The sequence below is a fragment of the Ammospiza caudacuta genome, chromosome 1, assembly GCF_027887145.1.
Source record: "Ammospiza caudacuta isolate bAmmCau1 chromosome 1, bAmmCau1.pri, whole genome shotgun sequence".
NCBI lineage: Eukaryota > Metazoa > Chordata > Aves > Passeriformes > Passerellidae > Ammospiza > Ammospiza caudacuta.
Genome location: NC_080593.1, coordinates 78,003,790 through 78,031,554, shown reverse-complemented (window position 1 = coordinate 78,031,554; position 27,765 = coordinate 78,003,790).

The window sequence follows — 27,765 nt, the reverse complement described above, 5'->3', positions numbered from 1 at the left end:
TTCATTTTTAGAATTTGGCAAACAATGCTGCATTTCTAAAATTATCCTTATGCTGCTTGCTGTTCATGGACTGATCCTTTTGTTAGTTTTTGGTTTTTTTAGTACCTTTCTGTTTTTGATATTTGCACTTTATGCTCCTTTCATAAGATGCTTTGTATTCTATGACTTTTTTGGTTACTAGGATTTAGCTGACCCTACAAATTTAGAACTTTAATGAATAATTTAATCCTACTGTGAACTTTATATATATTAATAGGAGTAAGCATGCACATTATTTTCCAGAATTGAGTCATTGCTGGTGCATAAAATAGAGATGAGGTGCATAGCTTGAATCATAAAAATCCTTCTAATCCTTGCTGCAATTTACTTATGTAGAATCTACTGTATTTTGTTTGCTTGATAACTTGAAAGTGCTGAATAAGAAAACAAAGTTTGGCCTTACAGCCACAATACTTTTTATGAACAGTAACAATGGGAACATTTTTTCATTTATCTGATTTTAGAAGGTCAGAAATTTCCAGCTGTACTTATGGAGCATGTGTGACTCTTACTTCAGTAATATTACTTAATTTTGGTAACTGTATTTACAAATTTATTATTTGCAAGACTACATAAAATATGTTAGAAGTTAACAACAGCAAAAAAAAAAAAAAAAAACCCGAAACACAAAAAAACCCCACCAAACAAACAAACAAACAAACAAAAAAAAAACCCCAAAAAACCCCAAACCAACAACAACAAAAAAAATGAAACACCAGATCTTGTAATATACTTCTCTATACACCATGTTGCTGAAGAAAACTACCTTATATATATAATTTGTATGTAGTTCATTTTGTTTTTAAAATAATGATTCTTTATAATTGTTAACAGAAAAATTCAGTATCATGAGGAAAAAAATAGTATGTATTTAAAAAATAACTTTATTTCATTCAGTTTTGGTTTATCTTCATCCCAACAATGACTTTATAAAACCAGTGACTTCTCATAAAGGGGGAGATATGAACAGATGGGCTTAATAAAGATTCTGCAGCATATCTGCCACAAATGGTTGAGCACTGCTACTAAAGCAGGGCTAAGATATGACTGAGGATAAAGAACTTTCAGAAGGTTTGAGCTCTCAGTGAAGGAGTTTTAAATTAAAAAACAAAGGTTGTGATGTAAATAAACATAACACTAAGAGGACACAGAATATTGTTATAAAATGAATATCCACTTTCTTCTAAAAATATAAAATTTCAGTGTGCTGCAATGTGAAAGCAGAAAATCCTGCATTGCTCTGGGGTTGGTTTTGTTATTATTTAATTTTTTGCCACTCCTGATTGAGATATGTTTTTCCCTCTTTTATATAGAATAATTTCAAAAAACACAGGTGGTTTACAGTGTCACTCAAAAAATGATGCTGTTGATGCTTTAAATTTTCATAAGTAATCCCCCTTATGAATCTTTGTGCAGGTCAGAAGAAGTTGATTTTATCCTTTTTTCTCTGCCATAGATTTTTTTCTTCCCAATAATGCATGAAAAAGTGAAAGACGAATTTACAACACTATGTTTGGAAGGACAAATTACTTCAAATATGTAGATACTGAATAAAAGGTGTCGCTTTGAAGACAATTTTTTTTTTTCATTTTCCACAACATAATTTATTGATATTTGTTTTACGTTGGACCCTGTAGAGAATGGGAGAAACCCTCCTGTAGCAGTTCTGTGCCAGAAAAAAGGAGATGCATGACACTTTTTTGATTTCCAGCTTCTTGTTTATTGTTATCTTATCTAAAATTTTGCATACTGTCCACACTAGGCTCAGCATGCTGGAAAAGCACTGCAATATGGCCCCAAAATGTACAGTTTCAAGGTGTTTTAAAATTGTCTCATCCAATTAACTCTTAAAAAGTACATTATTTCTGCTTATCTACCAATAACTCATCTCTTGACTGTCCACATAGCTTCTGCACTGTTTTCCTTTACCAATCACCCTGTGCCACCAACACTGCCGAAAATGGAGCAGATGAAGAAGAAGACAGGGACTACACCCAAATTCCTCCATCTTGCTTCTTATCTACACCATACTAAAAATCCCAAAACCTAAATTTCTCACCCAAGTGACGTACCATACTTTATTATCTATTTCACACTTTGGTACACTCCAGCCTTTCTTGAAGCCTTGGAAGCCCTCTCCATGGGTGAAGGTTAAAGGCAGTGTTTCTCTGGGGATCAGAAGACCCCAGAGCAGAGAGAGAAATATTCCCTGTGCCCTGGGTTCCCACATTGATTAAATCAACACTGTGCTGTTTCCTAAAATCAAGTGAAAGATGAAATTCAGCTTATCTGCATATTTAAACATTAATATTTAGGGAATTAGACAAGAAACGTCATGTAGTTTTAGTCTCTATATTTCGTGAACAGTTCACTGCCCAGGAGAATGAAAAAGCATTACCTCAGCATATCTCTGACTCAGCTTTCATTCCAGGTAAAACTGTATATAGCATTGGGGGTTTCTTTGTGTTGAATGATGAGATGGAACTTGAAGTGCTTTCTTCCACGAAAACATCTGTTTCCTCTGTATGCAAAAATGTCCACTGTAGTCACACCTTCATAATTTTTAACAAAGCTTTGCTTTATATAGAGAAAAAAGTTCTGCTGAAATTCAGAATACTTTGTGGATAACTTTGGAGCAGATATTCCAGTACTTCTGTTTAGAACACTCCTACTATAGCACCTGTTTAAAAGTTTAACCTTTTTTTTTTTAATATATTCAGTAGGAGTTTTGTTGTTTCCTCAAATACAAACATTTCTTTAAATATTGAGTTAAAATCTTCTGGAAATATGATAAACAACTGCCTAGTCTCAGTTAACAAGGTGAGTTTGTATGGAGAGGAATGTCTATTGCTGTATTTTTGCTGTTTATTTTGTTTTACACAAATTTAAATAGACAAATGCTACTGCCTTATTCAAAACAGGTAAATATGCAGATGCTCATCTGTTGCACCTTTTATTTGCATGGAGTGCATTGCACAAAACTTGTTGACTTTACTACAGCAAAGCACCACTTTTAGAAAAGTCTGTTTGGCCTTTATATTTTAATTACTGTACCTGTTGCCTACAAAACCTGAAAAGAGATATGGAAATGAGTATTCTTTTTCTGTGATCTTATACTTCATGCAGTTCTGCGATTCTTGATGTGTATTTGAGAGTATGGTTCCCTTCTCGCCTGTATGAGTTTAGCTGATTTTTGGAGGCCATCTCACTGAAAAGACCTCTTGTGAAGGAGCTGTCAGAAGAAACCTTAGCAGCAGCTCCCACCGGTGCTTGGGGCAGTGACCAAGATCAGAGGGTCCTGTACTTAATCCTCATCTGAGCTATTCTATGGACTCAATGATGTTCCATCTGTGCCCCATCTTGTTCCCCCCTTGTCCCAGCCTTCATCCCATCCTGATGACTTGGTTTTCTGGTTACCTTGGGCCTTTTTCCTGGCTATGGACTTGATGGGTGTTTGCTGGACTCCTGGCTGATCCTGGCTACCATCACTGGGCCTAATCTGGACCCTGGCTTACTGGCTTGTTTTCCTGGCTCCATTTCAGGGAGACTGCTGCCTGTGCTGCCTTGTGATGCTCAACTCCTGACTTGCCTTCTACAGGGCAACCTGCCCTTGTTGCTTCCTGGCAGGACTACAGGAAAAGTGTCACAGTACTCTCTAAACTCCACTATGTGTATTATTTTGCTTAATTTTCTACTCCTTGCTACTGTCACCCAATCACTGAATCTGTCTGCTTCTAAGTGACCTTGGAGCTGCATGAGCCAATACTTATGGGTATTTATGTTCTCCCCGTTCCCTGCTTCCCACATTTAAATCACTGCATCCATCATGAAAGTGCATGTCACCTCACACTAATGGTTATTTGATTAGCAGCAAATTGAAATTATCTGGATGAATTGTCAGTGGCAATGATTTAGGTATAAATCAGTGCTAACACCAGGTTGAAAGATAAGGGGGATGGAGCACCAAGGCTGCAGTGGGCTCTTGAAGAACAATCAGAATAAAGGGTATGACCATTAGTCTCAACTTCCTTTATTGGAATGAGGCAAACACACAGTTTAACTGGTTTTGAGGCTGCTATCATTTTGGATGCTGCATGCTTAATTTAAAAATGGTCATTAAGAATTAAGCAGCTTGTCCAGTTGCAGTGGTTCTCCTAGGAAGAGGCTTTATTATCTGAATTACTGTGCAGGAAAATGTGCAATTAAAAATGCAAATGTTCTCATGCTCTTGATTCATTTGAGTATTTCTAGTGAAGACAAAATGCTGCTTATAAAGAAGTAAACAAGAAAAAAGAAAGTATGATTATAAATAAAACATAGAGGAAGAAATAGCTTCATTCCTTCGAAGCTCAGATAATCTATTCCCTCAGACATTTAAAATAAGCAACTTTGAGACAGGAGATATAAGTAAGAAGAAGGACATATGTCTACATTATTAAGATATTAGATTTTAAATTTTTTTTTTTCTTTGCTATGAATATCTATGCGATATGTCTTCTTAAAAGCTCTTTAAAGCATTTATTGAATTCAAGGACAGGGAAATAATTTGTATTCAGTCTACAAGGTAGAGAGATTACATGTATTTATTTGCATAATACGGAAGCATAAAAATCAAGACCATATTCTGTCATAAACAAAATAAATTGTACAGCTATTAGTAACGGGTGAATACCAGACCAAAGTATGTACAGGTACTTTATGGAGGAGGAATTATTATATGCTTGAGTGTAGCTGAATGGAATAATAAAAGGGAGTTTCTGCTAGGATTATACCTACAAATGGGTCTTTTTAGCTGTCAGCTTATGTGTAGAGAAAAAAAAATTGAAAAAAAAAAATCTAAAGAGGTTTATCCAGCGTGATTTCAAACACAGCTGAATAGGGGTCAGGATTGCTCATTTTGAGAAGTAGCAGTCAGTGACAAAAGCAGGGTAATCTTGAAACCTCATGTGGTCCTGTACATTCTGCCCACAAGTCCACACCCTTGTCCTATCAACGTGTGCTGCCAAAGGCAGTTGGGTGAGCAGGGCAGACAGCAGGGCAGCAAAAAGAATTCTAGGAGGAAAGCAAGGATTTAGAAAGTCTTCCTTTGGCCTTGATCAGCAGAGAGGAGATGATGTCTGGTAGCTCAGCATTTCAAGCATGACTGGCAGCTAAGTAACAGAGAATCTCTGGTTTTGCTGGCATTGCAGAGTGCAGCTGTGGCTTAATGCACACAGAAAGATAACAGTACTGAAATCAAGATCAAATGATCTGTCTATTTGTTAACATTTCCAGTTGCCATAGGATAAAGTATTAATGTGCCTAAAAGATAAATGAAGTTTACTTAAATAAAGATGATAAGCAAGAGGTGTAAAGTGCCTATTTAAATTCAGGAAAAATCAAGGAAGAAAGAGAATACAGCAACAAGACCTGTAGTAACCCAGATCCAAATTCACCTGGCAACCTTCAGAAATGTGAAGCAATCTCCTTCTCTTTGTTTATGATTTCTGCATCCTGTCTGTTGAAACACCATCTCTCTGATTAAATCTGCTGTGAGATCCATGTTCCATGGTAAGTTCATGTGCTACAGGATATGGGATGCAAGTTAAGTAATTCACAAAATTTATTTAGCAAAATCTCCCATTCCAAATGTTGAGAAGAACACATTTCTGTTTTAAGGGTAGCATGGAAAATATCTGAGTATATTCTCTGTTGAAATCTAAAGACTGGATAATGCAGCCTGAAGACAAGTGTTAACATATCAATATGTCAACTATGTGAGGAGGATAAGCAGAATCAAATAGGTCAGAGAAGGTCCTGCAAATCAGAGGAGTTATTGAAAAAGAAGACTGAAGGAGCTTACCATCTTATCCATATTTTTCTTAAACATTTTACTTTATTAGGACAAGGAAGAAAGCACAGATTTCTGTTTATTTGTGTTCATTTTCTTATATGTGTTTATCTTAAACAATTTTGTGGGAATTAAGCTAGTGACATAGTGATATTGACCTGATCACAAATTATTTAGCTATAACTCTGTAAAAGGACTAGACAGAACTAACCTTAAAGTAACTAACTAGACATGTATTGTGTAATAATTACTTTAGTGTAATTAGAATATATCAATCTCCTCAGCTTTTTTGAGAAAAGCTGCTAAGGTTTTGAGAAAATTGTGTGAAGACAAGAATTGGGGAAATGGTTGCACAGAAAAATATTATATTATGTAAAAAAAAAATTTATCTTTTTTTATGGAAAAGAAAGGCTTAGATGAGTCATAGGACTGTTCAAACAAAGCATATGTTTTTCAGGTAATGGGCCAGTGATCTCAAGTATTAAAGACTGCTCTTCTTTCTTGGAGTCCTCAGATCAGTGTGTGTTCTTTGTACATGACTGTAGACATAAAGAAAAACCTACATAAATATAAGAATACAGGGTTGTTGTTGTTCAGTTTTTTTGGTGAAAAAGTATTCGTAATTACTTTTGCTAACCTTGTTTTTGTGCTGAAATTTGTGTAAAGTATCATCTCATCAAAGCAAAGAAACTGAGAACGAAAACTCACTTCTAAAGCTGGCGTGAGCAGACATTTGCCTTTGAAGATTGCTCAAGATATAAAGTTTAGGTGCCTGCTAAGGAAAAATTAATTATAATTGTAAATGGAGAGGGCAAATAGAATAGATCTTAGTATAAATGTCAACTACTTCAAAACATATATATGTATCTCAATGCTTCTAGATAGATTAAACCTGAGGAAATCACACAGCTAATACAGACACACTGACAACATCTGAGCTAAAGGCAGTCATTTGCTTTCGTCAGAAACTCAGTAACATTCCTTTCCATACTTAATTTTTTTTTTTTTTTTTTGGTGGGAAAGCCTATGACGTCTTTATTGGACATGGGGAAGTGATGATACATGTATTTTTAAAAGAGCTGATTCAGATTTCTTTTTGTCAAGCACTTACAGGAGCTTTTTGTCATTATAAATTATATCTGAAGCAAACACTAACAAGGGTATCTGGTAATATCAGAGTTCATTTCAGCTTTTTTTTCAGTTCTGCTTATTTTAGACATTAGAGTGAGGTTCTCAGACTTTCTGACTAGCAGGTGAGCTAGCTACTTTCTTTCTAGAGAAAAAAAATCCTTGATATTTTGCTGGTGTTGGAGTTTGAAAGCTTTACCTTTGAGCTCATTTTGTTTTGAGACCTTGAAGCAACTGCAGATTAACATAACTTTAACAGGACATTAAGCTTCAATATATGTGGTTAAATCAAAGTCTGGTCTTGATTTCAACTATATTGTATTCATTCATGTATCGAATTGGAGGAAGAATTAGTTCTTGTTGACAGAGTAAAATTTATTTTCCTAAAAGATTACTTCCTTGTAAGGAAGTAATATAGGTCATATACATGACCTATAACCTGGCAAAAATATTGGTTTATTAACAGAAATAGCATATTATACATTTTCCAGATTGATCGATTTTCTAAATAAATAAGGTCTGAGAAACAATTTTTTTGATAAAATTTGAGGATTTTGCTGAAATATAGTAAAGATTCAAGTAAATATGATTAGAATTTATATTTTGCTAGCCATAATTTGGCAGCTTGAAGTAATTAAAGTTGTAAACACTTATACAACCCTCTGAAAGAATTTAGCTACTGAATGTCAAGTATAGGGATAGCTGAACTAAAGTAATATTGGCCATTATTAACTCAACTTTCATTTTGTTTTTGGCGACCTTGCTGTATGAGAAGATAAATATACTGAGTAAGTATGTATATTCAAACATGTAAACTCTTTCTTTTCCATCAGTCTGCAGTAGTGGGGACCATCTTAACCCTTCTACATTTCTCTCTGTGCATGCATATGCGAAAGAAAATTTGTTAAAATTTAAATTTTAGCATCATAGTAAGGGATATTTCTCCTGCTTCTTAGACATCCTTCAACTCAAAAAGACATCCTACGGGTTTTCCAATACTAAATACTCTGTTGGCATATGATTTTACAAATATTGGGGGATTTTTTGCTGAAGTTTGATTACTCTTTGAGTCTAAGGGACAAAGGGAAAGAAGGGGAAATCTATATAAAATTATAATATATTATAATACTATAATTTACATAATATTATATTATTAATAAATTATTACTTAAAAAGCAAAATAACTTGTCAAATTTGGTCAGAAAGGACCCAAACAATACTAAATGACAACAAAAATAATGTTGATTTGTTGATAACTTCAAAATATTAATCTTAGTTGTTCTTAACAGTTGTGTTCCACCAATATATACAGATTAATCCTTGTTCTGCTATGTGACAATACATATTATGCAAATATGTGCTGTAAAGGTACTTTGAAATATGGTTATTCTAAGACTGTGATGCTTTTTTTCAATGCCTGAGATGTGAACAATGTGAAATAGTTAAATCAGTATAAAAATTCTGTATTCACCTTCCCACCTCTGACTACTCTGTGCTGTGTTGCATTGTGGACAGCCCACACTGTAGTGGGAAAAGTAGTCTTTGGATCTTCAGCCTCACACATACCGTGTATGGAGCTTACCTGTGGAATACTGTTCTAATTAACAACCTTGACCTTGCATTTTAAAGTTTTTAAATAAATTCCTCATCTATCTTTCTGAGAGACCTTTATTTCTTTGCTTTCTTGAACTGTGTTCACATGTCACAGCCAGACATATACAGCGTAATTTCAGAGCTTTGGAGCTGCTCCTGGTAATTTTTTTCCTGTGAAGACACTCATGTCTCTATTACTAGGAATTTCTCTTTTACAGTATTGACGATATTGGCCTAGAGCTGTAGGTTTCACAGTTATCTGCCCCTTATCCTTTGCCCTGATAGCATGGCAAGGAACAACCAATTGTTTTAAACCTTTTGAAGAGATAGCAATTTAAGCATTAGAACTTGGAAACTGTGAAAAAGCTTTCCTTGTTATTGACCTCCTCTACATTTCTAACTTTACCCTGTGACAAATTCTGTAGGGTAAACCTTCTCAGTTACTTTTAGTTAATGTTAAGCCTTTAAGTTTTCTTCTAGGTCAGGGAAGATGATGAAGTGTATTACAGATGTTACATATGTCTGAAGCTGCATCTTTAGAAGGGATAACAGTAAATATGAACATTTGCCTATTGCTAGAAATAGAATATAAATTGCATTTTCAGTATATCACACTTGGAATGTATAGAAATCTACTCAAATGAGTTGTATACAGCATCACTTTTGCTGCCTTGCAAGCTCAGACTAGTGATTTTGTTTGAAATTTAACTGGTTAAGGCAGGCTATAGCCAAACAAAATGACAGAGCTGGAAGGATTCCAAATGGATAGCATCAAAAAGTGATTATAAAAATGAGCTCTTCCTATACACATCCAAAGTAAATTAAGGATTTTAAGAAAGAATTATGGCCAGGAAAAGTAGTTTTCTTTTGTTTTATGCAGCAAAATTCTCTTGCACTAAATTTTCTTTCTCGTTTTCAAACTGCAATCCTGTAGTCTTCAACAACACCCTATTATGGTATTGTTTCATCTTTGTGTTCAATTCAATTTAGTCTCTCTAATTTTTTTTTTTTATATAGTTTATGAAACAAACAGTGATATTTTTTTCTCACAATGAAATTTTAGGCCTCTGCAAGGGTCTTAGTTCTATTAATGTCTTTTCTCTATGACTTCTGCAATTGTTTTTATTTCCAACACACCTAAAAATCCTCTAATCTTCATGAAGATTCTCTGATCCATTGTACAATAGCCTATTTTATTGCCTGAAATACGAACAGAATGATGCAACACTTCACTGCATGTAAGCAGAGATCTTTTTGTTCTTGTAGGAATAAAGGTCAATTCACTTCTGAACCTGAATGACAGGGTTATATCATTTAGTGACCTTGTTTATAACTGCTTCTGGTTAGATAAGGAATTCAAGCTAAAGTGATGAAGGTTTCTGGACTCTGCATGTGAAGTAATTGATTGTCTCCCCTTTCATGAAGCTCACACCTCAGGCAGGGAACTAACCTGTTTCAATGGCTCAAACTGAGCCAGATGGAGAGTTCATAGATCCGATCTGAGAGAACAGAACTCTTTGGTATTTTTTTCATTAACATTCTTCATTAACTAAGTTTGATTTCCAGAATAAAACAACTAACCAGCAGCTAAAGTCTTTCAGAATCAATTTCCTTTGTAACAATTGCAGAAGCCACCTCCCCAGAGTCCATTTTTCGTTCAGAAAATATGTTACATGGAATTATGAAGAATAAGATCTAGAGCTGATGTAAACCTGTTTTGTTCTAATGAATCAGGAAAGCAGATGCTCTACAAAAAGTATTAATGCACATTTTGAGCTAGATTCTAATGTCTGGAATCAGGACAGTTGGGCACCTATGTACCCATCTAGGACTACAGCTACCTTAATGTTTTAGGTATCTTTGGAAGTTTTCTAGATAAGATATATTTAAACCTCTTGTTCTAAATATTTTCTATATGCTCTGAAAAGATGTACATGTATTTTCTGCTTGACAATTCAATTTTCAGTAAGATAATGAAAAGGTAACAAGATAATAAATACTCACTTCAGTGTCAGTATTAGAATTAAGCTGAGAGGGACAGCTTTCTTCCAAAGAATATTGACTTTCTAAAACTTAAAAGGTACTTATGTCTTTATTTCTACCTATAGTTCACAGGAAATCTCCATGCTAAATTTCAAGTCCATATCTATTGCAGCTATCTTGGAGCTATCCTCCAAGTCCAGGTGGGCACCATAGGCAGGATATTGCTTGGCTGTGCTGGGAAGTCCTCAGGACAGAGGCTCCATCACCTGTCCCAATGCCCTGCTCCCCACAAGGAGGCACTTCTGGCTCCTCTGCAGATGCCTTGGAAAGAAAAGGGGTTTTTTTCAGAGAAATTCTGAACAAAATATGACTTTAGATGCTTGAAATGTGTATATTTTATGTAGCATGCTAGCACTTTGAGTTAACAAGATGTCAAAAAAAGCCTAATGTCTGTTTATAAAAATATTCATCTTGAGGTTCATCATTAACAAGCACTGACTGACACAGGTGTAGAAGGTAATATTTCAAGCCTGATTTATTACTAAAGTTACCTTAAGACTTACTTTCTTGAATTGTGTAAGAAAATTATTTAAGACACAGCTTTTTTTTTTTATTAAGAATTTGCAGATTACCATCATTCACCTCAGATTTGTTGGCTATAATTATAAGCTTATTTAAATTCTGATTTATAATGAAGACTTTTCAACAAATCTAATGCAACATTGGAAATGTTTTTGAGTTCTGTATGCTTATCATGTATGTCAAGAAAGAAGTTTGGTAAATAAAAAAATGGTAAATAAAGTTATCTTCTGGACATATTTTTGATTAAACTTTTTCTGGTATAACTTATCTGGTATTTTATTTCTATTTGCTCCCTCAGGATTTTTCCCCCTAAGAAATGCCTGTATGTATTTTCTTTTATTACAAACTGTGGAGGTAGAAAAGAATAAAAATTGCTTGTTGACTGGCTTCAGCAAAAGGTCTTTTGATACAAACACACAAAAACATTTCTTATAAATATGGCAGACAACAGAAGGAAACAAGGATCTTTCTCGTTCATTTATTGAATGTTTGTATTTCAAAATGAATGCAAATATTTTTTATGAAATAAATATTTTGTTTGTGTTGTGTTTACACAAAAAAAGCAAGCCTTTAAAGGTTATATGAATTTATTACTAAGGTCAGAAGAAGATTGGAAGAGAGCTCAGGTAATTAATTTTAAAATTGTGATTTTTTAGTGTTACCTCTGTAATACCTTCAACTTCCCTCATTTTAAAGCACTGCTCTATTCAGTTGTTGAAATACAAAGCACAAAACAGCACAACATGTTTCTAGCAATCAGAAATTGTCTCTTACAGGTAATCAGAATATAGCAGGTATTTCTTAAGTCTCAGTGTCCATGAATCGTGCCTTTCTGCTTTCCACTGTTCTTGCATCTGGACTAAAGGATTGATTCAGGAGCCAGTATTTGGTGTTTAGTCTGCAAACTCAGCCTCCAATTTGTGTCTGTAAAAGGTGTACAACTCTTCATTTCTTTAGTATATCTTTCTAGTTTTTAGTTCAAAGTCTTTAAGGAAGAACTTAATAAACTAAGGACCTTCTCTTTATTTTTTTGGCTTTTTAATGTTTTCTGACTTCCAGTGTATTAATCATTAAAAGTACTAAGCTCACTTTTTACAATGTCTTCAAGTTCCTGGTGATATAAAAGTGAAACTTTACTTTTCTCAGAGATCAAGATAGCTCTGTCAGAAGAACATGAAAGTGAACAGCTCTGACAAAGTTTTCAGTGGAAATAAAAAAAAAACAGCTATAAGAAAAGCCAAAAAACATTAACTGTTTAGGGAAAAATTTCATGAGATATAATTTGAAAAGCCAAGTGAGTGAGCAGGGTGAGTTTCAGAAAAGGTTCCATCTTGTTATGAACATAAGCAATATTTGCACACCTCATCTTACAAAGAGGAGTAAAGTTTGTGATTCATTGTCCTGCTCCCTGGAAGGGTAGTAGAGGAAGAATTTTTATCTTTAGTGGAAAACTCTTTCCCAAACCTTGAGAAAATGTGTCCAGTAGACTGAATTTCTCTATACCTCACTAATATGACTACTTATTTACTGTTCAATAATTTTTTTCATAAACAAACAAAAAAATAAGTGGGATTTATGTTTATTGGTCTCTTTTTGTTGAAAAAACAATCTAGTTATTAAAACATTAATTGGGTTTTAGAGATTGAAGAAATGTCTTCCCAACACTCATGATTCTAAACAGAAGCAATTGAATTGTAAAATTCCAAAATTTTCTGTGAATCCAAAATAAAGACATAAATAAAACATCCAAGGAGACTTCAGAAGTCAATGATTATGGCAAATCAACCTCCTTTTTTCTGTTATTGTTATTGTGGTGTTTGGTTTTGTTTTATTTTGTTTGTGGATTTTGATTTCTTTTTAGTATCTGAATGCAGATTTAGGAAGCTTTATATTGACAAAAAAAAAAAAAAAGAAAGCTGGACAGTTTCATGGGAAAACTATGTATATAAGACAGAAATCTATATTAACATTGGTTATATATAAGAGCAAAGCAGTGAAAGTAGACTCTGACCTCAGTCTCAGACTGTCATTCTTAACTTCTCTTGTTCTATTCATTTATTGTTTTCACATTGAAAAATGCTAAAACACGAGCCATGAAGAGTTGAGGAATCATATTCCCCAGTATAAATAAGCAACTCTCACTGAAATTGTACACAATTTGGTTTTTCAAATTAGGTTTGCCTTAATGTGACATATGTTTTTGCTAACCATATGTCAAACTGACAGTGACCTTTTTTTAATAAGATAATATATAATATAAGCATATTCTTGCAGGTGATAGGAATAGTATCACAAAAAGGATTCTGTCAATGTCACTCCTTTCCGAGGCACTTGAAAAATCTTTCTGCCTGTATTTGATTCCTCTCCAAATTCACCCGCTACTAATGTGAATTTCAGAGGTGGAATCAGTTGCTATTTCATAAAACAGCTAAAGACTAATTTATAAATTTGTTAGTAATTTGCACACAGATTGCCCACAGAAGAAAAATACCACTCGTAGGCTTTACAGAGTTTTAAGTACAGTAGTGACAGTTCTGAACAGTTAGAACCGAAGGGTATGCACATCTTAATTTCTTCCTTTGAATATTGATTTTCCCTTGAGCTCATACGGATTCAGTAGGAAGAGATGAACTTCTCTAGAAAGGGAATTCATAGCCATTATCTTGCCATTGTCTTCTATAGGAGTCTGCTGTTCTTTTATACCACTGTCTAGTGATGTTACTTGATTTCCTTTCCACAGAAGAAATTTGCTTGAATATAGGTATGGGTTGCTATTTAGAATCTGAAGTCCCATGTGGCCATTGTCAGCTTAGTAGAAACTTTGATTACATATAAGAATATATATGTAATAAAAAAATAAAAATACAGTTTTAATGGTCTAAAGTAAGAATTTTTTGCATAGCGGTATATTTAGATCATATATGCAAATAGTTTGGGAGTTTCAGAGCCAAAATGCACTTAGCATCTACTCTTTTGAGGCAACTTTATTGATTTGAAATGCACAGCTTTCACTGCTATCCAAGCTGATGTGTTACATCCAGGTTAGCCAGGCACTCCTATAGTTAAAATCTCTCATTACAGACTACACACAAAAACCTTCACATGAAAAATGTATTTACTGGAGGGTATAAACAAATGAGAAAGAGCTGGAGAAAACAAAAAAAGTTTTTTTTACTGTGTAAATGTGTATAGCCTAAGATCCCTGGAGAAAGAGAAATGCAAAAATATTTCATAAAACAGAGAAGAAACCATGAAGTTTGAATGAGCCATGTTGTATGGATTATTTAAATATTTGTTTCACTAGAGAAGGATAATTAATCTATAATTTCAGATGTAGAAAAATTTCTGACAGATGAGAAACTTAATATTCATTAAAAAATGAACTTGAATTTTCTGTCTCAATGTACCTAAACAACCATTTTCTGAAGGCCTTCTTTCCAGCTCATATAATATATAAGTAGTCCATCCATTGTTGTGAAAGCACAGGAAATAAATCTAAATCCACAAGGCCTTAATATGCAATAGCATGATGCTGATTCATTCATATAGTGTATCAAAACTTCGTTTCATTTGGAGGTACAAATTCAAACCTGAAAATACTTCTTCTATTTCTCCTCCTAGTTTAGTTGTTGTTGCATTTACCTTGTGAAAGCTCCTGGTTCAGCCCTTTCCTTGTGGTATGTTATCCTGAGGTATTTCATACACAGTATTACTAATATTCACACATAAGAAACTGGAAAATATTTTGCAGTTTTCATTTATTCTGTTTTATGGTACATTCTACATTCATCACAAAATATGTCAGAATTAGTAAAAGTAAAATTTAAAAGTATTTTATATTCATAATTTCAACTGAAACTACTTAGTCAGCTTTGACACAAATTTTGGAGGACTTTTCCATGACCTTTAAATTCAGGTCTGTGATCTTTCTGCATCTGTCAGTCAAGGATGTCCCTTGACAGTTGGAGTTAACCCCAGCAACAAAGTGCTCAGCCTGGAGAAAGTTTTAAACCTGCTTGAGCACACTCTTTTTGCTCTCCTTGCTCCTCTCCATCTCTGTCATTTGAGTTAAGCTCCAAGAAACTGTAATTGTGACCCAGGGTGGCATCAAGTGGTACTCATTGGAGCCCTTCTTCCTGCAGCCCTGACTTAATACAGCTGGGGCCCCTCACTCCGGCCATAGGCTTGTGGTCAGAATTGAGTTCAGGATTACATCTACATCATACAGACAGACACAGGAAAGGAAAAGCAGCACATGATGCCTGCTATCCTCTTCCTCATTCTTCTGAATTAGGATACAGAGTTTCTTGCAGCCTCAAGGCAGGAGGAGAGGAGCTGAGGGCTCACTCTTCTCTATTTAATATCAGGTATTCAGTGTGTGGGAGGAGAGATACCTGGGATCTAGCTCTGCAGGGATGGTTCAGTGTATAACACTAAAGACAGCCTCCCGGCCAGACAGCACTTCCATCCAAGGCTGTGCAGGTATACATTCACTGCAGAGAAGAGTGGTTACATGTAAAAAGGTTTGAATGTAGGACAATGAAGTTGTTGGTCTCCTAGTGAATACACAAAATGATTCAATTATTTAACTGGAACAATGTTTAGGAGTTTAGCTTTCCAATGTATCTGAATATACAGATACCTCAAGTCTAAGAATGACACAAATATACATGGGGGTATAGTGTTTTGTGTGGTTGCAATGAGTTATCTCCCAGCACAGGGAGATGTGGACTTTCTAAACAGGTAGTCAGAGACTTAGTCATTTGCTGAGCAACTAATTAGAATCATGTGTTCATCATTTACAGACAGCAGTGTATGGTACAGGAATTATATTATCCAGCATTACCAGTTTTTTTAGTGAGGCTTCTTATTAGCCTGGAGTTTAGGATACCACAGAGTAAGTATTTATAGCTGTATAAAGGCATGATCTTCAAATCTAACTAATGTGTATTTATTTTGTTTTAAAGAGCTGGATTTATTGCTAGTAATTTATTGTTAGTAATAAAGCCAATTTTATTACCTCTATCAATAAAGGTCATTGATTGTAATAATTTTTCTTTTTTCCTTCCTCAGCCATCCACACTGGGCCACTTATTAAAAGGCACAAACAGTATTACGATTTTTGTCACCAGTTTTGCACAGACAACACATAACTTCATGTCCATCAGTTTATTGGTGGCAGAAGCATAGTGCCACTCTTTTAATGGTATTGCCACAAAGAAGCAAGCTGAGAACATCACTAGAAGCAGTAAAATAGTGTCCATTCTCCTGACTCTCTTTCTAATCCATATTAGCTACACCATGTGCTGACTTTATTAAGAAATTCAACACAGGTCTAGCAGATAAAAGTCATGTTCTTTACAATTCCCTTGGCTTTTCTTAGGCTACCCTCCCTCCTGCTCCAGCTTGTGGCAAGGATTCTGTGCATAAACTTCTATGTGAGCACAGCTGAATTATCAAGAGAAGTCATAGCTGTTAGATGTCTTAGAAGGGTCTTACTAATTACCAAGCTATGATCAGAGGTTATTGAATCAATGGCTGAAAGGAAGTCAAATGGTGGTTGTGCAATTATTGATTTTTAGCCAAACAATGATTTAACAAAAATATGACAATTATTTAAATCATAATTTAGGCAGTAACTTGATGATGACAGACAATGATTTGGACAGCTGTCAAGGTACTACTTCCTCCACTCCTAATAGTTAAGTTTATCTCTGGCTATACAAAAATACCAGTAACATATAATCTACATTTAGGCCTAATGCAAATTGTCACTTTCTTCATTATAGATATCAGATGTTAGGTAAAGCATCTTTCAGTCTCAAGGGGCAGCCTTGAGAGAGTTCCTCATCAATGGGGAGTCCACCAGCATGCAGCCTGCTGCCACGTGGGATAGCCTGCTGAGTTCACAAAGGCTGCAGATTTTGTAGCATGAAGGTGATTAACTGGTAGACAACCTTCCCACCTTGGTGTGTGTCCAGGGGTACAGCTGTAGGAGTTTTAGCTCCAGCTTGAGTTCCTGCTGTTGGCTGCTGATAAGACACAACTTAAATTCCTTAGTTCCTGAGAAGAGGCAGACCAGTGTAACTCTCATGGTTTGCACAGCTGGGCTGATTTCAGTCAGGATTGCCTGTCAGTGAGGACAACCACAGCACCAGGCACTTGCTCAGACTGGGTGTGTCTGTCACACTGGTCATGTAGTTAGAGACCCAGTAAAAGGGCTCAGTCAAGGTGAGCTATGCAACCTTAGGGTTACCTTTGATGTATAATTTATAAACCCAGTAACAGGAGAACTTTGTGCTTCTGAAATAACTAATTTTGTTGATTCCCAGTGTCAACTGATATGCAAAGGCTTTTGGTACATCATGAATATAACAATACAATATTTACTTTATATTTCATTATGGCTGTGGTAAATATACAGGGATGAAGTTGGCCTCAGTGCATGTGGACATGACGTTACTGACATATAAAGATGCATTATTGGCTTCAGTAGAGCTGTGCTGTCTTACTACTATATCTGATTATTACTACTTGTGTAGTATATGTATGGGCCAACATTGTTATACTAGTGTAATTTAATTTAAAAACAAAATATTCTAGTGATTGTCCCCTATTACAGCGTCCTGTGTGGGCCGCTGCTGGTGAGAGAGAGACGGTGAATCTTGTTTCTTGATCAGAAGGCTTATTTATTAATATATGATATAATACATTATTACTATACTAATAGAATATAGAGAGAGGTTTGCAGAGCTGCTAGCTAAGCTAAGAATAGATAGAAAAGAATCCACAACAAAGTTGTGGCCAAGGACTCAGTCCCCTGGCTTGAACTGATGATTGGCTCTTAATTATAAACATAGAAAATGAGCCAATCAAGGTGAATCCTATTGCATTCCACAGCAGCTGATAATAATTGTTTACCTTCTCTTCGGGGGCCTCTGGCCTCCCGAAGATGCAGAAATCTGAAAGGAAGGATTTCTGTGGAGAAATGTCTGCGACATCTCACCTTTCTAAATTGTATAAAAATAAAGAAAAATGCTGATGTGGAATGAACAGGAAATTCCTTCACCTATAAAATATAGAATACTAACAATTCACTAAAACAATCCTACAATATAAGAAAATTGCAAGAAACAATGCAAAGAGAATTCAAGTCCATGCAGCTGAGTTTCAGGAACAGTCCAAGAGCCGAAGTTATTTCCCTGGGAATATCTGAGAGTCCTTTTGGTCCTGAAACAGACTTCTGCAAAAGAGTTCCATCAATAGTTATCAAAAACCATTGACAGTCTTAATACAATTTGAAACAATTTGAAACAACTTGAACAATTTTGAAATGTCCTTTCTGGCCTTTCAGTGCTTCAGCGCTTCAGAGCTGCTGCCCTCTCTCTATTTTCAATCTTTTTTATTTAATTTTTAATTTTTTTTTTTTTTTTTTTTTTTTTTTTTTTATCGAAAAGCAAACGAGCAGCAACCGAGCAGAGCAGTGCCAGAGAAGGAAAGGCCCTGGGGGCCCTGGCCCATACTGGACCAGGAACCCCAAAACTGGCTCACACAGGGGGACCCGGACCGGTAGGACAAACCAGAACCCCTAAAAACACAAGGAGACCAAATGATGGCCCTGGCCCAGGAACCTCCTGAGCCCAGCATCCCAGGCCAAACCCATAAGGAAGGCTCTGCATTCCCGCAGGCCTGAACCCTGCTGCCAGCACAATGGCAGCACGGGTAGTGAGACGCTTCCTTTCCCCTAAACCACTGAGGCATGCCAGCAGCAGGGAAATAGAAGCCTTCCCCAGAAATCCCATCTGGGGTCTGGAGATGTTTGTTTCCCACAGCAAACCAGCTATGGTCTCCTCCAATTGTGCCCTCTCCCTCAGCAATGCATCGGGTTTGTCTCTCATCCGCCCCGTGGCATCATCCCCATCCCCTCCGGGCTGGGGATCAGAGGCAGAACTCTCTGGATGCACCTGCCCCCCCATGCCACTAGGGCACAAGAGAGGCGGCGGCCTCCATGGGACAATCCCCAAAAAAACACCCCCCAAACCGCCGAGAATGCTGATCTTAAAAACAGGCAGCTGGACTGCCACAACAATGAGCTGGTGTGCAGCCCCCGCTCCACGGAAGGAGAGACCCCCCCGCCGGAGCGACTGCTGGGACGTCCGGTGGAAGCATAGGGGAGGGAGCCGAAACTGGGGAGGGAATCGCGCTGAGCGTGGGATCCGCCGCGGGCTGCTCCGAGGGTCCCGCAGGTTCAGCGCCGTTTTCTGCTGCTGACTCTGGGGTCCGCTGCGGAGGAGGCGGGGACACGCGGGAACACGCTGTTGCTGCGTCCCTTGGCTCTGAAAGCGGCGGCAGGCACGGCACGGGCACCAGCGGAGCTGGGAGGAGCGGCGGAGCATCGCTGTTGCTTAGCAACAGGTCAATTGGCGAAAGTGCTGTCTCTTCTGCCTTCTCCGACACAGGCTCTGGCGGGGGCAGGGAGGCCGGTGCAACCGCGGGCGGGACCGCCTGGAGAGGCGGAGACGGGATCTCCTGGAGTGACAGCTCTAGCAGGGCCATGGAGGAAACCTCGGAGACCGGTGCCGCCCACATGTCTGAAGGCGGAGTCTGAGAGGCCGGCGCTGGCTTGAGCGGCCGCTCCCATCCCCCCGGAGAGAGAGAAGGGGGGGAAGGAGACGACTCCATCTGAGCATGCTCCGGAGAAAGAGTTAAAAAAACTTCTTCGCGCCGCGAAGTTTCAGCCCCCCCCCGCTGCGAAGCAGGGGGGGGAAAAACACCCAAAGTCGTCACCCACGGGGTCTACTGCCAAAGGCGGTGGAAACAGAGCCTGGCCATAACAGTTAGAGATCCATTGAAAACAAGCTGCTCTGCGTTTCAGGACAGGGAAAAGCTTTATAAATGCTGGGTAGATAGAAGGCAGGACACGTCCCTTGTTCCAGACGAACTGGAGAATGGAGTCCATGCACTCCCAGACAAAAGCATCTAAAGCGTATAAGACATCAGCAAAGAACCCAAAAAGCTTTGCCCATCGAAAGAATTCATAGATATCTGTTTTTGACAAAAAGAAACCGTCTTCCCTACACCAATATTTCCAGAGGGCCATGATTTTTTCCTCTGAAGGGGAGAATTGAATCTCTTCTGGCAAGGCATGGGTCTGCCATACAAACAGCCACAAGCTACGAAGGGCTGGTTCATCAGGAATAGAAAAGCCAACAGTACCTTTTGAAAGAGTCCAGCTTGCTCTGGCCAGCTCCACAGGTCTGCTGCTCTTTTCCATCATCTTTCCTGATGGTTTTCCAGAAGAAAGATTCTCTTTGTGGTCAGCCTTGGCTGTGAACTCTGTCCAAATCAGGATCTTCAGTTCTTCAGCTCCTGGCTTGAATCCACTTTCTGTGGTCACTTCAAAGCAACCATCAAATGCCACACATACAGGATTTTTACCCAGTGCAGCAATTTTGCTCCTCTGGTCTTATCAGATTAATCTTTGCTCTGACACGAAGGGTCACCAGATATTACAGCGACCTGAGTGGGCCGCGCTGGTGATAGAGAGACGGTGAATCTTGTTTCTTGATCAGAAGGCTTATTTATTAATATATGATATAATACATTATTACTATACTAATAGAATATAGAGAGAGGTTTGCAGAGCTGCTAGCTAAGCTAAGAATAGATAGAAAAGAATCCACAACAAAGTTGTGGCCAAGGACTCAGTCCCCTGGCTTGAACTGATGATTGGCTCTTAATTATAAACATAGAAAATGAGCCAATCAAGGTGAATCCTATTGCATTCCACAGCAGCTGATAATAATTGTTTACCTTCTCTTCGGGGGCCTCTGGCCTCCCGAAGATGCAGAAATCTGAAAGGAAGGATTTCTGTGGAGAAATGTCTGTGACAGTCCCCTTTAAAATGATCACTACAGAACATTTCTTCAATTAAACATTATTTTAGACAATAATGTCCTTAACACTACTGGAAATAAAATTCAAAGTTTCATTAATAAATAATTTTGAAGCTAAGCTTCTTTATATTCAAATGTCCTTTTGTTTATTAAAAAAGAGAAAAATTAGAAGATGAAAACATTACTCCAAATTCATTAACTTTATAGAGTGGAATTTTAATATTGAGATTTTGTGTATGATACAATCTATAAGGTGCACCCCTATTAGAATGGTATATTCATATTTATGAATAAATACCATGCAAAAACTTGATTTAGTGAAACATTTGTTATTTTGAAAAGTTTCTTCAAAATCTCTTAACTGTACATATTCCCCAAGATACCATCATTAACTACGTTCTTAGAAAATCTTGACATTATCATACATATATGGAGTATAGCTTTTGTTTTGAAGCTTTTAAAGTTTTTCAAAAGTAGTAATGTAACCTCTCTTAATTAAAACTTTATTGCTTATATTCAACAGATCCTTCTTTTTTAAAAAAGAAAGAGAATATTTTAATTTCCCCAGGGAGAAAACTCAAGCAAACTTTCTAAAAATAACATTACATGGGACATCTCATCTGAAGATTTGCTGGAGAATATTCTTTTCTCCTTTAAGAAATGACTTCAAAATAAATGATCTGTGAGCTCAATTTCCTTGTTTCCATCTAGTTTTCACTTCTAGTTCTGGTCAGGAACTGGAATTGTATCTCTTGGAATTTGCAAGTTATTGGAGCAGTTCTCTGATATGAACAAGCTGATCAAATAGGTGGCTAAATATGCTCTTTTATAGTTTTGTCTTGTTTTAGAGGTATTTCTTAGCAAGCAGCTTTGCAAGAGAAAACACACTAAAAAGAAATTGTAAAACACTGCACGTTTTTTCCTAGCAATTTCTTCACTCTTGGCAATAATGCCAAGAACAAAGTGACATAATTTTTTTCAATAGGAAATGCACAAGGGATGGTTGCCCTTTGGCTTTTTTCCTTTCTAACATTTATCTTCTGCATATATATTTTAAAAACAAACCACAAACAACCAACATTTCCTGAAATCATAACCCCAGGAGGATTTGAAGCAGTGATACAGTAAATTTTGTCTTCTGTGATTGTTTCTATGCTAAGAAAAAATATTTCCTCCAAGTGAACAGTGAATGGCTTTCCAGTGAACTTTATCTTTAGAACCCTTCTAAAGTAAAAAGCTGTCCAGAAAATATGGGACTACTGAAAGAAAATTATTCAGGCATCTTTTCTGATATTAAGGTTCTAATTATTTTGTAGTCATTGCCTCATTTGTAAAGTAATTCAATTTATTTCTGGTTTAGCCATTAACGTTCTCTTTATTAATGTGCCAAAGATTTGCTGAAGGCCACAAAAATCCCCCAATGCATAGTTTTATTCCTGCCTATAAAATCTTTTACATAAAAATGAAATAATGCAAAAACTTCAAATTGGTGCCAGATATCCTGTCTATAGTAAGTCTATTTGCATTTTTTATTTTTACTCTTAAAAATATATTTAACGATACTCCAAGTTTTTAGGTGAAACCTGGCATGTTTTGAGGCTTTTAGTTCCCTGCATTCCCTTTACACTTATGATGATATTATTTTCTTTTCTGTCTGCTACTAGAATATAATTCCCTATTGAATATATTTGCTTAAAATGTTTGCTGGAGATATTTGTCATTTAATGTGCCATTTTTTCCAGGGCTCTGGAGACTGTCTTTTTTAAACTTATCTTCAATATCTTCCCCTAATTTTCCCAGGATAAGCACTTGCAGTTTTTATTCCAGTTTGGATATGAAATTCACATACACAAGTTTCTGTTACTCTGCCTTTGCTCTAGTGTTAAATACTGTTGTTTAGAGAAAAAAAAAGATTGATTTTGGAGTCATATGTAGAGATCGCTCATCTTTAATGCATTAATCGCACAAAAAATTTCAAGTCTAAGTTTTATGTTTGTTCATATGATCAAAGCTCTTTGCAGAAAAGAAAAAAGACAGAGGAAAAACTTGTTCTTAGGAGTTCAACCTCCATTTTGATAGATGTCCTTCTTATTTGAATACAATTTTTGTTAATTAATAAAATATATCCTTCTCCATTTCATATAAGCTCTATGGTTGTTCTGAGGTTGTGATTAATACATCTTGCATATTCATCAAATCTTTTCCTCTCCTTTTCCTTTCTATCTGAATTTTATTCGGGTTTCCTGATTTTAACATAAAGATGTTAAAAACCTATTTCACATACATATATAATATATCTGGTTTGTTTCTTTCAGTGCTTAATATTTGCTGTTTGGAAGCTTTAAACCCTATGTAGAATCAGTTTTAATGTCTTTCAATCACAGGTTTTTGAGATTTAAAGGACTTTAAAGGATGGGTCACTTTCCATGTACTTAGGATAATAAAAGGCTTCTGGTAAAATGTCTGGACCTCTGTTTGTGTTAGAAATCACACAGGTAACTGAGCTTTCAGTTTATCCTGCCATCCTTTCCGTCCTCATATCTTCCCTTCTCGGACCTTTCCTACCTACATGGAATATGAGCAGCTTGAACAGATCCAGAGGTTGACTGCAGTAGAAGCCAGACAAGGCACTGCTCTTTCTTATCTCTTTCCTCAATATCTCTAAAATGGAAAATATTTTTCTCTACCTACTAGATATGATAATTGCATTGTCTTTCTCTTTTTTCTTTTTCTTCTTTTAGTTAAGAGACAATGATCCAAGTATTTCTTAGTTACAAAGGTAGAGAAAACAATTCAAAAGACTTAGAAAACATAAATAAATAAATAAATACTAGGAGCCACTAGAGCCATTCTGGATAGGAAGAGTATGGAGAAATTAATTTTAAAAAGAGTAATAACAGAACCAGAGGATAAAAATAATAAGAAAAATGCACCTGGATCTTTAGGAATCCTACTACATCATTTGTAGAGTGAAATTCAAACAAAATTGTTGTGTGAAACACAATAAGCACACATTAGTCCTGATTTAAAGTACATCTCAAACGCATACAATATTGAAGAGAGGCCTTTTCTTTCAATTCAAATTCTTTCAATATTGAAAAGACGCCTTTGAAGCCTTTTCAAAAAGTGCTTTAATAAGGACTGTTGCATTCTCTGTCTCAAGCATAGCACCTAAATGGACATTGAACAAGAGTGTAGTACAAAGAGTCTGTTTTCTTTGCTCTTGAGCACAGTAATAATCCATGTGACAACTCTTACTCAGCAGATATAAATTGAGAAAGCTAAGCAAGCAGAATTTTTTTTTTTTTTAAAGTTTAAGTGATCTGCTTGGTAACTTCTCTGTCCAAATTCCAGTTATGGACATTCAGGTCACATACAATACTCAGCTGAATTCTGCATAACAAACAAACAAACCGCCAAAACACTCACAACTCATTAGCAAAGTGTACAAAGCAAAGTGTACAGAGACATCATTACTAGGCATTGTAGAAATACGTCCTGGACACAACTATAGCGTGCTATTGAAATGGATTATAACAAAATTAGGAAAAGAAGATATTTCATTAAAAAGCAGCATAACTTCTAGTCTGGTAACATTTTTTCCACCAGTGACAAGGGCTGAGATTTTCTGCTGAAACTGTATATGACCAGAACTCAAATAATTCCACTTTTATTTTACACTTAATTTCCAGAGTGATTTCTTACAGTTTTCCATACATGATTCATAGGATTTTTGAAAATCTAAAACCACCATCATAAAATATACAGTAACCAAGTTCTTCTAAATGAATTATCACAGTTTATTATTTTCAAAAATTAAAAAATACAAACAAACCAAAACTATGCATTCCCAATGTACAATGCAGGCTTCTGTTTATTTTTCTGAAGTCACAAACTTCTAAAAAGACTTCTAAGACCATAGGAAGAATATTGCCATGATTTAATGATTAATTGATCTGAACTACCTGTGGGAGCATTGTTGTTGTTGTTTTGTTTGTTTGTGGTTTGTTTTCTTCTGTTTGGGTTGTGTCTTTTTTTTTTTTCTTTTTTTTCGTTGTTTTTGCGGTTTTGCTTTGGTTTGGTTTTTCTTTTTTGTTTTTTGTTTTTTTTTTTTTTTGTTTTGTTTTGTTTTGTTTTGTTTTTTGTGTTTTTTTTTCTTTTTAACAACCTACAATAAAAGCCTTTTTTTGGGAGGAGAAGGAAAAAACTCTGCTGGATGATGCCCTGCGTGGAAGGATTGTACAAAACCCACTCAAGCAGTTTTGACATTAGATGATTTATCCTTTCTGGCATTTAGACCCAGGGACTAAGAGGAACACAGTAGTTTCATGGATGTCTTTATGCATAGCAGCATAACTGATTCAATTACAAGATATGCTACACTCTAATCTTTTGGGTTGATGTGGGTATGCTTAACACAATGTAGGCATTAATGGGACACAGCTCATAATAACAAGAAAGACCTAATGAAAGAAGAAAAGTAGAATTTCTGTTTACTGAAATTAAGTCGCCAATTGTTACCTAAAAATACTTTTTTCTCTGCAGAAAATTAGACATTTTACTGACAGATTCATCTGTCCTACTTTATCTGTCTACTTTATTATGAGGTGAATCATATCTAAAGTGTTCAGTGCCTATGGAAGAACCTCATCAGACAGCTCAGATGTGTGCATACATATTTTGTCAGATCAAATTGTAATGAGAGCAGACAGACAAACCTGAATTGGTTGAGTTTGTGTTGAAGTTATTCTTACTTGTGCAGGAATAAAGGAATAACAGGGAAGAAGAGTGGGAGATGGTGGACAGCAGTGACACAACATATAAGTGGAATTTTAGTGTTGCATAAAAGGATTTAACAAAAATAGCCTTTATAAGCCAACACAGAAAGAAAATATGGCAATTTTCCCAAACTTGTGTTCAGCAGACACTAAGTGACCCTTCAATGGCAGTGGCCATAGATGTCCTGAGTGAAATAAGGGTCTGTTTTAGAGGGAAGCAAGTTCACTGATAACTTCTATAAAGAAAGAGATGAGTATCAGAGCTCTAGAGGCCCGAGGAAAATGAAGGAATCATCATGTGTTGTGAAAGTTAATACTCTACTCAGTCAGACGTGGTGAGCATGAAGATCATATCTTTATCTGCTACTTGGAGAAATGGATATTATTTACTGCAACAGAGCATTTGTGGTGGTGAATGTTCACATTACCTTGGTGGGAGGCAATGGTAGGTGTTGTTATCCAGGAGGTTACAACCCTTAGACATCTGGGTTTATTTAGCCTTTGAAGGAAAACTGCCTGTTGCCACTTTCTAACATTGTAGCCACTTTTCAGATGTATGAATAAAGCTATTTCTTTACTTAGGTAACAGTACATGTGCTGCTGAGCTGAGGCATGTTTCTGGAGAAGTGGCTGAGCAAGGAAAAACTTGAACTGCAACAATGGTATTAAAGTTACTACAGCTTAAATGGTTGGAATTTTCCATCTTTTCCTACTGTTATTTCCCTCTTATGCACCTTAAAAAAAGTTTGCAAAATCTCTGATAGGGGTTAGAAAAAGAGACATTCACAGGAGCTGGCAGGAAATATTGGAAAGAAAAATAATCAAATATTTAAACCTGCAAGAGTGAAAATTACACTGTTTCTCACTGACCATGTGGTAACAAGTAATTTGCAGAGTACAGACTTTTTTTTACAGCAGATTTCAAAATTTCTCTTAGATCCAGGTGAGAGTGAAAATGGAATGTTTTAAATTCACTACTGGTCATGGCTTAATCTCTGCTGGCAGCTGAGCCCCATGCAGCTGCTCACTCAGTTCCTTCTGCTGAGATGGGGGAAAGAATCTGAGGGTAAAAGAAAACTAGGTTGAGATAAAGACTGTCAATGGGGAAAGCAAAAGCTCTGCACACAAGCAAAGCAAAACAAGGAATTAATTATCTGCTTTGCATGGAGTGCTGTTTTTTGCTGGGATAGAATCAATTTTCTTCACAGTGGCTGGTGTGGGGCTAAGTTTTAGATTTGTGCTGAACACAGAGTTGATAATAGAGAGATGTTTTTGTTATTCCTGAGCAGGGCTCACACAGAACCAAAGCCTTGTCTGATTTCTGTACTTCCACAATTGTGAGGAAGCTGGGGGTCCATGGGAGGCTGGGAGGAGACACAGCCAGGACTGGTGACCCAAAATGACCAAAGGCATATTCCAGAACATGTGACGCCATGCTCAGTGTATAAAGTGGGAAGAAGATGGAAGAAGGCAGGAATGTTTGGAATGATGGTGTTTGTCTTCCCAAGTAGTGGTTACATGCTGTGGGGCCCTGTTTTCCTGGACGTATTGTTGATATTGTTAGTTAAACACCCTAATAATTCTTGGACATAATCCATTTAATTTTAGTATTTCTAATTCTGCCAGGTAAATAACCAAAGTCATTCTTTCTCAGAACTATGTCCATAATTTTTCCTCATGTTATTATGTTCTTACTTTAAATGAATGGGATAGTACTTCTATTTGCCATTTTCATTATATGGTGCTACCTATTATTAATTATGAGAAAATTGATCTTTTGGCTTAAAATAGGTATCATTATTATTATTATTCTACTCAGACATTATGATGACCACAAAGCAAAAAAAAATTTAACAACGGTCCATTAAACCTGTACCTCGACTGACTGACATGAGTTTTCCCTCTGTTTTTTTGACCACAGAGACCTCATGAACAT